Raw genomic sequence first — 10,798 nt, 5'->3', positions numbered from 1 at the left:
TATTTATATAGGTTTGTGGAGACAGAATTTCTACTTTCTTTTGGATATTAGAATGACAGTTAGTCCTTCCTCCTAATGGCTACTCCCTAAGGTGGGAGAGGGCTGGAGTCTGATTCCTTACAGCTATTTCTCTCTCCTGGGGGGGTGTGAGGCATTAAAGTTGCTGTTTCCACAAGGCCTGTCTCTTTCTCCTTCTGGGTGGCTGGCCCACAGGTTACAGGTGCAACAGTCTCCTTCCAGCCCTCACCACTTAATCCATGTGGTGAGCAAACCTGGGTTAGAACCCAGGTTCTATTATCTAAAGCAGAGATACTCAAATGTGACCTGCTGACCAAAATGATTATGACCAATCAATGATAAGTAATGCAGACATTGTCATTAAGCATTAGAAATTGTCAATTCAACCTAGACTGGGTAAAATAAAAAGCATGAAACAAGTTCATTTTTCACATTCATGTCGCCAAGAGGAAAATAGATAGCACTAAATGTTTATATTGGAAAACAAGTAAGTCTTTTAATCAATAATCTAAGATTCCATTTATGAAATTAAAAAAAAAAAAAGAAATCAAATTAAAACCAAAGCAAGCAAAGGGAAGGACATAATAAAAGCAGAAATCAATAAAATATGAAAAATAGAGAAAAATCAATGAAGTTAAAAGTTATTCTTTGAAAAGATCAATAAAATTGATAAACTTCTAGCCATGCTGATCATGAAAAAAAAAAGAGGGAAGACACAAATTACCAACATTAGCAATGAAAGAGAGGATGTCAATATAAGCCCTACAGAAACTAAAATTATAATAAGATAATATTGTAAACATCTTTATACCAATGAATTGATAGCTTAGGAAAAATGGACAGATTCCTTGAAAGATACAAACTACTTCAGGCCTAGATGGGTTCACTGGTGAACATTTAAGGAAGAAATATGCCAACTTTGTACAAATGTGTACATAAAATAGAAGAAAACATTTCCCAAGTCATTTTATGAAGCCAGCATCATCCTAATAGTAAACACAGAGGAAGACATTATAGGAAGAGAATCTTATGAATCCTAACACAGAAATCCTTAATAAAATTTTGTCTAATTGAATCTATCAACATATAAAAGATTATATAACACAATCAAATTGAGGTTGTCCCCAAAATATTTGGGGACATTCAAATATTTAGGTTCATTCAATATTTGAAAGTTAACCAATCATGTCAATGAACTAAAAACAAAATGCTCTGCGCTCACATCAATAGATGCAAAAAAAAAATTGACAAAATCCAACATCCATTCATGATAACATTTTCAGCAAGCTAGAAATGGAAAGGCACTGCCTCAACCTTATAAAGGCCATCTATGAAAACCTATAGCTAATGTTATACTTAGTGGTAAGAAACTGAATGTTTTTCTCTTTAAAATCAAAGAAGCAAGGAAGTTTACTCTTACTACCCTGATTCATCATTATACTGGAGATTGTAACTAATGCAAAGATGCAAGAAAAAGAAATAAAATAATTGTAAAGGAAGAAATAAAACTATTTGCAGACAACATGATCATTTAAGTAGAAAATCCCACATAATCTACTTTTTTTAATGGTACTAGAATAGGTGAGTTTGGCAAGGCTGCAGTCTGCAAGTCAATATACAAAAATCAATTATTTCTATCTACTAGCAATGAAAAATCAGAAATTAAATTTTTAAATGCTATTTGCAATAGCATCAAAAAAGTGAAATAAATATAACCAAATATGTGCAAGATTTATGTGCTGAAAACTTCAAAACACTGAGGAAAGAAATTGAATACCTACATAAACAGATATACTATATTCATGGATTGCAAGACCCAATACTGGGAAGATGTCAACTTTCCTCAAATTGATCTATATATCTGAATCAATCTCAATCAAAATTCCAGTAGGATATTTTGCAGAAATTATAAGTCAAAAGCTTATTCTAAAATTAATATAGAAAATCTAGTACCAAAAATAGCCAAAACAACTTTGCTTCGTGCACTATTGGCAGAAATATAAATTAGTACAGCCACTATAAAAAAAGTATGGAGCTTCCTAGAAAAATTAAAAATAAAAATACCATATGATCCAATAAATTTATTATTGGGTATTTACCCAAAGAAAACGAAAACACTAATTCAAGAAGACAAATGCACCACTATATTTATTGCAGCATTATTTACAATAGCCAAGATATGGAAGCAACCTAATTGTCTATCAGTAGATGAATGAATGGACACCTGGGTGGCTCAGTCAGTTCAGTGTCTGACTCTTGATTTCAGCTGAGGTCATGATCCCAGGGTTGTGGGATCGAGCCCCACGTTGGGCTGCATGCTGAGCATGGAATCTGCTTAAGATTCTCTCTCTCTCTCTCTCTCTCTCTCTCTCTCTCTCTCTCTGTCTCTCCCCCTTCCTCCCTCCCTCCCTCTCCTCCTCTCCCCAACTCACATACATACTCTGTCTCTCCTTCTCAAAAAAAAATAAATAAAAAGAATGGATAAGGAAAATACAGCATATATAAACAATGAAATATTACAGTCTTAAAAGGGATGAAATTGTGTCATTTGAGACAACATGAATGGACCTAAAGGGTATTATGCTAAGTGAAATAAGTCAGAATGAGAAAGACAAATACTATATGATTCCATTCCTAAGTGCAGTCTAAAACAAACAAACAAATGAATAACCAAACAAAGAGCACAATCAGACCTATAAATACAGAGAACAATCTGATGGTTGCCAGAGGGAAGGGGGGGTGGGAGAATAGGCAAAATGGGTAAAGGGTGAGGGAGATACGGCCTTCCACTTATGGAATAAGTAAGTCACAGCAATAAAAAGCATAGCATAAGAAATATAGTCATGATATTATAATAGGGGTGGAATGGGATAGATGGTAGCTACACTTGTGGTGAACATAGCACAATATAAAAACTTGTTACATCACTAAGTGGTACACCTGAAACTAAGGTAACATTGTGCATCAACTATACTTAAAAAAAAAAAAAAGACTTACTCTAATGCTACACTAATAAAGACAGTGAGATATTCCAGTAGATAAAGACATATAGATCAATAAAACAGAATAGAGGGTCTACAAATATGTCACAGATCTAGTCAACTGATTTTTGACAAAGGTTTCCATATATTTCAATGGACAGAGTGTAATCTTTTGAGGAAATGGTGATGGATAAATGGAACATTTATATGCCAAAAAAATTGAAATTAAATAAAATCTCAATTTTATTCACCACATATACAAAAGTTAACCAAAAATGGTCAGAGACCTAAATGTAAAGCCCAAAACTATAAAATTCATGGGAAAAAAATCTTTATGATCTTATATTTAAGCAAATATTTCTTAAATTTGAGACACATAAAAAGTCGACAAAATTGACTTAATAAAAAATTTAAATTTCTGTTCTTTCAAAGACATTACTAAGAAAATAAAACATCAAACCACAAAGAGAAAATATCTGCAAAAAAAATTGATAAAGGGCTTACCTTCAGAATGTCTAAAGAACTCTTTATAACTCAGTAATAAGAAAAAACTGTTAATGTTATTTATTTTTGAGAGAGAGACAGAGACAGAGCACGAACAGGGGAGGGGCAGAGAGAGAGGGAGACACTGAATCTGAAGCAGGCTCCAGGCTCTGAGCTGTCAGCAAAGAGCCTGACACGGGGCTCGAACCCACAAACCGCAAGATCATGACCTGAGCTGAAGTCGGAGGCTTAACTGACTGAGCCACCGAGGTGCCCCAGAAAATAATGTAATTAGCAAAAAATCTGAACATCCACATCACCAAAAGAGAGATTTGGATGGCCAATAAGCACATGTAAACATGCTAACATCTTTAGGGAAATGCAAATTAAAGCTACAATGAGATACCACTTATTAGAATGGCCATAAGGAAAGAAAGCTAGACAACAGGAAGCACAAGTGAGGATGTGAAGCAAATGGAACTCTCATACATTGCTGGTGGATATATACAATAGTACAGTCACTTTGGAAAACAATTTGATATCTTCTAATAAAGTTAAAAATGTACTTACCAAATGACCCAGAAATTCCACTCCTAGCTATTTACCCAAAAGGAATGAAGACACACGTACAAACAAAACCTATAGGTGACTGTTGCTGGCAACTTCATTCATGGTCACTAAAAATTAGAAATAACCCAAATGTTTATCAACTGGTGAATGGATAAACAAAGTTTGTTAAATCCAGCTACTCAACAATGAAAAATACTACTCAACAATGAAAATGAATGAATGACTGATACATGTAATGACACCACGAATCACAAAAGCATTATGCTGAGTCAAAGAAGTCAGAGACCAAAGGCTCTGTGCTATATGGTTCCATTTATATGACTTTTTATTACTTGTTCTGTTATTGTTTCTGGAGATTTTCTCTGTTCCTTTCTTGTCTTTGTCACTTTTGTCTCTCCTTTCCCTTCAAAGAATCCCCTTTAATATTAATATGACTTTTGGGGTGCTTGGGTGGCTCAGTTGGTTAAGCGTCCAACTTTGGCTCAGGTCATGATCTCATGGTTCGTGGATTCAAGCCCCGCATCGGGTTCTGTGCTGACAGCTCAGAGCCTGAAGCCTGCTTCAGATTCTGTGTCTCCCCAGCTCTCTGCCCCTCCCCTGCTTGTGCTTTGTCTCTCTCTCTCAAAAATAAAAAAATGTTAAAAAAAAATTTTTTTTAATTTATATGACTTTAAAAAAAATATGGAATGCTTCACAAATTTGTGTGTCATCCTTGCTCAGGGGCCAAGCTCATCTTTTCTGTATCATTCCAATTTTAGTATACGTGTTGCCAAAATGAGCACTATATATTTTTTTTAATATATGAAATTTATTGTCAAATTGGTTTCCATACAACACCCAGTGCTCATCCCAAAAGGTGCCCTCCTCAATACCCATCACCCACCCTCCCCGCCCTCCCACCCCCCATCAACCCTCAGTTTGTTCTCAGTTTTTAACAGTCTCTTATGCTTTGGCTCTCTCTATATGATATTTTTTAAAAGGCAAAACTATAAGGAACAGGTTCAGAGTTGTCAGGGGCTAGCATGAGGTAACATTTTGGAGATAACCGGACTATTTTATATCTAGAGTGGTTGGTGTTTACGTGACTGCATATATCGCAAAACTCATTGAGTTATACATCTAAAAAGGGTGAATTTTACTCTATGTAAATTATACCTCAACAAACCTGATTCCTTTTTTTAGAGTGTCATGACTGATGCCTCCTATAAAAGAGTTTGAAACAAAACCACTATTAAAACTGAGAACAAACTGGGGGTTGATGGGGGGTGGGAGGGAGGGGAGGGTGGGTGATGGGTATTGAGGAGGGCACCTTTTGGGATGAGCACTGGGTGTTGTATGGAAACCAATTTGACAATAAACTTCATATATTGAAAAAAAAACAAAAAAAAAACCCCAAAAAAAACAAAAAAAAAAAAAAAAAAAGAAAGAAAGAAAACCACTATGTGAGATAAGTGTAACTCTTAAGGAACAGGTATGCTCCTGCATTTAAACTATTCCAGAGAACAGAAAACCATGAAGACTTTCCTAATGTTACAACATGAATATAGTTCAAAACTGATAGCACATCTTAACAGACAGCAATTAAAAAAAAATGCCAGGGTTAGGATTATAGATATAAATATATCAGATGAAATAACAGCAAACCTATTGGGCATATTTTTTTTTTCATTTTTAAAACTTATTTTAAAGATTAAAAATTTTTTTTAATGTTTATTTTTGAGAAAGAGTGAGAGAGAAAGACAGAGCACAAGTGGGGGAGGGGCAGAGAGAGAGGGAGACACAGAATCTGAAGCAGGCTCCAGGCTCTGAGCTGTTAGCACAGAGCCCGATGAGGTGCTTGAACCCACCAACTGTGAGATCATGACCTCAGTCAAAGTCAGACGTTTAACCAACTGAGCCACCCAGATGCCCTAAAACTTATTTGAGAGAGAGAGAGAGAGAGAGAGAGAGAGAGAGAGAGAGCAAGCTGGGGAGGAGGGAGAGGGAGAGGGAGAGGGAGAGGGAGAAGGAGAGGGAGAGAGAGAGAGAGAGATAGAGAGAGAGAATCCCAAGCAGGCTCCATGATCAGTGTGGAGCCTTACACAGGGCTTGATCCCATGACTCTGAGATCATGACCTGAGCCAAAATCAAGAGTGGGATGCTCAACCCACAGAGCCATGCAGGAGTCCCTATTTAAGCAAAATTGAAAAAAAATTTTTTTTGATGTTTATTTTATTTTTTGAGAGAGACAGAGACAGAGTGTGAGCAAGGGAAGGGCAGAGAGAAAGGAAGACAGAATCTGGAGCAGCCTCCAGGCTCTGAGCGAGCTGTCAGCACAGAGCCTGATGCGGGGCTTGAACTCACAAACTGAGAGATCATGACCTGAGCCAAAGTCAGACGCTTAACCGACTGAGCCACCCAGGCGCCCCTATTTGAGCATATTTTTAAAAGAGTGATGTAACATGGCCAAATAGGGTTTATTGTAAAATTTCAAAAATGTTTCAATGTAAGATTATCTATTAACATTTGTTCCTGACTTAAAACTTCAATAAACAAGTAACAATGTAACCTACTATGCTACTAAAATATGCCATTAGGAGAAATTATCTCCAATTATCAGCCAAGATTCTTCTTTTTTTTTATTTATTTATTTATTTATTTATTTATTTATTTATTTATTTATTTTTGGGACAGAGAGAGACAGAGCATGAACGGGGGAGGGGCAGAGAGAGAGGGAGACACAGAATCGGAAACAGGCTCCAGGCTCTGAGCCATCAGCCCAGAGCCCGACGCGGGGCTCGAACTCACGGACCGCGAGATCGTGACCTGGCTGAAGTCGGACGCTTAACCGACTGCGCCACCCAGGCGCCCCTACATGTGCCCCTTTGAATCAGCAATTTTGTATCCTTTGGATAAATACCTAGTAGTACAATTTCTGCATTGTGGAGTGTTCTATTTTTAACTTTTTGAGGAACTTCCATACTGTTTTCCAAAGTGCCTGCACCAGTTTGCATTCCCACAAACATTGTAAGAGGGTCCCCTTTCTCCATATCCTCATCAACATCTCTTGTTTCCTGTGTTGTTAATTTTAGCCATTCTGACGGGTAGGTGGTATCTCATTGTGGTTTTGATTTGCATTTCCCTGCTGATGAGTAATGTTGAGCATCTTTTCATGTGTCTGTTAGCCATCTGGATGTCTTCTTTGGAAAAATGTCTGTTCATGTCTTCTGCCCATTTCTTAGCTGGATTATTTGTTCTTTGGGTGTTGAGTTTGATAAATTCTTTATATATTTTGGATACTAACTCTTTTTTTTTTTATTTTTAAATTTTTTTTTCAACGTTTATTTATTTTTGGGACAGAGAGAGACAGAGCATGAACGGGGGAGGGGCAGAGAGAGAGGGAGACACAGAATCGGAAACAGGATCCAGGCTCTGAGCCATCAGCCCAGAGCCCGACGCGGGGCTCGAACTCACGGACCGCGAGATCGTGACCTGGCTGAAGTCGGACGCTCAACCGACTGCGCCACCCAGGCGCCCCTAAAATTCTTCTAAATAATAAAACACCAGAAGAAGATGTGAAATGAAGAATCAGAAAAGTAGAGAAAGTGCTAATTATTTATAGATTATATGATTATATTGGCCATTTAGAAAATGCAAGAAAATAAAGTCAAGGGAATTCTGTTATATGGGACCACATAGATGAACCTTGAGAACATTATGCTAAGTAAAATAAGACAGTTACAAAAAGATATAAACTCCTTTCTCTTATTTCTATGAAGCATCCAAAGTTGTCAAACCAATAGAGAAATTACAATGTGGTTACCAGGGCCTGGGAGAGGGGGAAAGGGAGTCGTTATTCAGTGGATACAGAGTATCAGTTTTGCAAGGTGAGGAAGTTTTATAGATCTCATTGCATGACAATATGCATATAATTAACACTGCTGTGGTATACACTTAAAATGGTTAAGATTGTAAATTTTATGTTATATGTTTCTTTAATCACAAAAAACTACTGTTGGAACTAGAGTATTTTTCTATTATTAAACAATAATTTATGAATAGAATGCTATAGAAAAGTAGCGACCAGTCAGAAAATATAATGGAAAAACAGGTGTCAGTATTAATGACAAGAACCACAATATAATATCTTGGATGAACCAAAACGTGCAGAACCTATTTGAAAAAATTATAATTTTCTAGATACATCTCCTGAGGCAAGGGAAAGAAAAGCAAAAATAAACTATTGGTACTACATCAAATTAAAAGCTTTGCTACAGCGAAGGAAACCACCAACAAAACTAAAAAGCAACCTACTGAATGGGAGAAGATATTTGCAAATGACATATCTAATAAAGGGTTAGTATACAGGATCTATAAAGAATTTATACAAATCAACACCCCCAAAAACAAATAATCCAATTAAAAAATGGGCAGGGGACATGAACAGACATTTCTCCAAAGAAGATATGCAGATGGCCAACAGACACATGAAAAGTGGTTCACCATCACTCATCAGCAGGTAAATGCAAATCAAAACTAGAATGAGGTATCACCTGAGACCTGTCAGAAGGGCTAAAATCAACAACACAAGAAAGAACAAGTGTTGGTGAGGATGTGGAGAAAAAGGAAACCTCTCCTACTGTTGGTGGGAATGCAAACTGGTGCAGCCACTGTGGAAAACAGTACGGAGATCCCTCAAAAACCTAAAAATAGAAATGCCCTATGATCCAGTAATCACACTACTGGATATTTACCCCCAAAATACAAAAACATTAATTCAAAGGGACATATGCACCTCTATATTTATTGCAGCATCTTATATAATAGCAAAATTATGGAAGCAGCCTAAGTGTCCATTGATAGATATATGGATAAAGAAGATGTGAGATATATATACATATATATATAGAATATATATATTGAATATTGAATATATATATATTGAATATTGAATATATATATATACATATATATGAATATTGCTCAGCCATAAAAAAATGAAGTCTTGGGGCACCTGGGTGGCTCAGTCAGTTAAGCATCTGACTTTGACTCAGGTCGTGGTCTCATAGTTCATGAGTTCGAGCCCCACATTCGGCTCTGTGCTGACAGCACAGAACCTGCTTCAGATCCTCTGTCTCCCTCTCTCTCTGCCCCTCTCCTGCTTGTGTTCTCTCCCTGTCTCTCCCTCTCCCTCTCTGAAAAATAAATAAACACTAAAAAAACCAAAAAAAATAATAAAATCTTACCATTTTCAATGGCATGGTTGGAGCTAGACAGTATAATGATAAGTAAAATACGTCAGAGAAAGACAAATACCACATGATTTCATTCATATGTGTAATTTTAAAAACAAGACAAATGATCAAAGAGAGACAAGCCAAGAAACAGACACTTAACTACAGAGAACAAACTGATGGTTACCAGAGGGGAGGCTGGGGGTGGGGGGATGGGTTAAATAGGTGATGGGGACTAAGGAGGGCACCCATCATGATGAGCACTGGGTGGTGTATATAAGTGATGAATTGCTAAATTCTACACCTGAAACTAATATGACACAGTATGTTAACTATACTGGAATTAAAATAAGTAAACTAAAATAACTATAAAACTTTACTGAAGCACATAAATTAAAACTTGAGTAAATGCTGAGACCTAACATGTCCTTCATTGACAAGACTGATTATTATAAAGATGTAAATTCTTTTCAGACTAATCTATAAATTTAATGAATTTTCAATAAAAATTCCAACTGAATATTTTAAAACCCAAATATAATTTTAAGTACATCGAGAACATTAAGGTCTGAGAATAGTCTAGAACTTTTTGAAAGGTATCACAAACAGTTTAAAAGGACACAGAGTTTGTCATCCTAGGTATTAGATACTAGAACATATTAGAAAACTAAGTCAAAATGTTAATAGTGATTTTACTCTCATTTTTGTCTAAATTATCTAAATTTTCTAAAGTCAAAAATTTCATTCTAAATTGGTTCTTTAGCATAGATAGTTCTAGAAGTACCATTCTAGAGGCAGGCGTAGAGGCCCATCTGTGTGTGTGTGTGTGTGTGTGTGTGTGTGTGTGTGTGTGTGTGTGTATTCCCTTATAACTGCTTTGGGTCTCTGTCCATCCTGCAGACCCAATCTTCTCTTCATAAGCAGGTAACAATTTTAGAAATTCCACTGGATCTCGAGTACAGAAGTATTTTCCAATACAGCTCTACTGACAATCTATGACTAATTCTCAACTCTTTCTGAAATTGGCAGGGCAGGGGGTATGATTGAACACATCAAACTTTAACACGAAGATCCTTCCAGTTTTAATACCCTAAGATTCTACCAAGGGTTTATTTAAAACAAACAAACAATCAACCAATGCTTGGGGTGTTTGCCAGAGTCAATGCACAGAGAAATCTCCTTACTCTAGTCCTTTTCACCATCGTGGACACTTCCCTTCAACCTCGCCAATGGTTATAGATACCTACCTACTCTTTACCAGGCCCCTGCTCATATAATAGCTCTATAACAGGGACGATGAACAAGGTAAAATCTGTGTCCTCCAAGAATGTATAGCTTATTTTATGATAAGAACTGTTCTTCAAAATGGTGATTTCAAAGCCAGTGAGATCAAAAATGGTCAAAAAACATTCAACTGGGTTTTCTTCCTTAGGTAACAGGCAATTAGATAACAAGCTTGATTTTGATAAACCACTGTTTTATCCTATTGTCTTGTGATTTTGCTTAAAATTTTTCTGTATTTACTTACATCTT

At 36.4% G+C, this 10,798-nt stretch overlaps 1 non-coding gene across 1 annotated transcript; it reads right to left on the bottom strand.

The window, feature by feature from the left end:
- Positions 1–4,727: 4,727 nt before the first annotated feature.
- On the bottom strand, positions 4,728–4,834 carry LOC124506510 (U6 spliceosomal RNA). The gene has a single exon (XR_006960773.1). It is a non-coding gene; the product is annotated as a U6 spliceosomal RNA (small nuclear RNA).
- Positions 4,835–10,798: the final 5,964 nt, after the last annotated feature.

This window comes from Lynx rufus, unplaced genomic scaffold (genome assembly GCF_022079265.1).
Source record: "Lynx rufus isolate CCGP_SWC_20201006 ecotype Redwood Valley unplaced genomic scaffold, mLynRuf1.p SCAF_9, whole genome shotgun sequence".
NCBI classification, from domain to species: domain Eukaryota; kingdom Metazoa; phylum Chordata; class Mammalia; order Carnivora; family Felidae; genus Lynx; species Lynx rufus.
Note: the sequence above shows the minus strand (reverse complement) of the source record. Positions and strands in the feature narration are given on the sequence as shown.